Raw genomic sequence first — 1,811 nt, 5'->3', positions numbered from 1 at the left:
CAGAGATCCGGCCTTTACTTTTGCTCCCCCTTCCCTCCCTCCCACTCCCTCAGGACCCGCGCAGCTAGAGGGGGCCTAGGTGGGCAGAGGATCAGGCCTGGGATCTCAGCAGGTTCCTGGGGGCCCAAGTGGGCAGGGGAAACCTGGCCACGCTCCTTTTTGATCCTCTGCCCTCCCAATGGTCCCCCAATTTCCCCCTTTGGGCGTGGGATCCTTTCCCCTCCCCCAGCTGTCCCTGAGGGGTGCCAGTCCTATCCCACCTCCACTTCTCCTCCCCCCTCACTCCCCTCATGCCCCACGTCCTACCCGGTCACTGGGGGTTCCTCCCATCCCCTTAGGTGTCCGTGGTCCCCCACCGGTGCCTGGTAGGTGCCCTCATTGTGAGGAGATGTGAACTCCATGTCCTCCTAGTCTGCCATCTTGACTCCACCCCCACAGTTGCTTCTTTATTCACCAAGTCCACTGAAGTGGAACTATAAATATTATCTCTTACAATATTTTCTTCTGCCTCTTTTTCTTTCATGTTTGATCTCTATCTAATATGCAATTCTCACATGAAGACACTTTTTACCTAAACCTTTTCTGTAAAAACACCAAATGGCGGATGATGCCGGTGCTGTGGGAGGGCCCAGAGGCCCCGGGGGCCCTGGAATGGCTTCCACAGAGGCTTCGGCAGCGATGTCCGGGGCCAGGGCCAGGGTTGTGGTCGGGGCCGGGGCCAGGGCCGAGTCCACAGAGCTCACAGAGGCAAGGCCAAGGACAAGAAGTGGCTCCCTGTCACCAAGCTAGGCCGCCTGGTCAAGGACATGAAGATCTAGTCCCTGGAGGAGATCTACCTCTTCTCTCTGCCCATCAAGGAATCTGAGATCATTGACATTTTCTCGGGGGCGTCCTTCAAGGATGAGGTTTTGAAGCTCATGTCTGTGCAAAAGCAGACATGTGCTGGCCAGCGGACCAGGTTCAAGGCATTTGTCACCATCAGGGATTACAAGACATGTTGGTTTGGGTGTCAAGTGTTCTAAGGAGGTAGCCATTGCTATCAGTGGGGCCATCATTCTGGACAAGCTCTCCATCGTCCCCGTCTGGCAAGTATACTGGGGGAACAAGATTGGCAAGCCCCGTACTGTCCCTTGCAAGGTGATTGGCCACTGGCTCTATGCTGGTGTGCCTCATCCCTGCCCCCAGGGGCACTGGAATCATCTCAGCCCCTGTGCCCAAGAAGCTACTGATGATGGCTGGAATTGACAACTGCTACACCTCTGCCAGGGGCTGCGCTGCCATCCTGGGCAACTTCGCCAAGACCACTTTTGGTGCCATTTCTAAGACCTACAGTTATCTCACTCCTGATCTCTGGAAATAGATGGTGTTCACCAAGTCTCTGTATCAGGAATTCATCGACCATCCTGTAAAGACCCACACCAGAGTTTCCGTGCAGAGGACCCAGGCTCTAGCTGTAACCACCACTTAATTTTCTATGAGAAAAATAAAGTGAATGAAGCCAGTTTAAAAAAAAAATGGATTGCATTGTTTCCCTGGGCTATTATTTCTCCTGCTACTTATATTTTAAATATATAGATCAATTTTGAAAACCAAGCTTTAAAGAACAGTTGGTTCTTTGATTAAATGGCATATAGTAGAGCCATCTGTTATAGGTGACGTTTTTTTCCCCTTCACGGCCTAACTAGGAACTTTCAAATATTATTTAAGTTGGGGTTAGGACTCTGGACTAGAATTATTGTTATTTCACTTTACCATTTAGTACAGCCATCAACTGGGATCTTGTAGGTACTACTGTAAAAGAATACTTTTTT

At 50.8% G+C, this 1,811-nt stretch overlaps 1 pseudogene across 1 annotated transcript; it reads left to right on the top strand.

Moving 5' to 3' along the window:
- Positions 1 to 597: 597 nt before the first annotated feature.
- On the top strand, positions 598 to 1,468 carry LOC309831704 (small ribosomal subunit protein uS5-like; annotated as a pseudogene). The gene has a single exon. The product of its transcript is annotated as a small ribosomal subunit protein uS5-like (transcript).
- The last annotated feature ends 343 nt before the right edge of the window (positions 1,469 to 1,811 follow it).

Source organism: Grampus griseus (assembly GCF_964374135.1).
Source record: "Grampus griseus genome assembly, chromosome: 13".
NCBI classification, from domain to species: Eukaryota; Metazoa; Chordata; class Mammalia; order Artiodactyla; family Delphinidae; genus Grampus; species Grampus griseus.
This window is presented reverse-complemented; position numbering and strand designations above follow the sequence as displayed.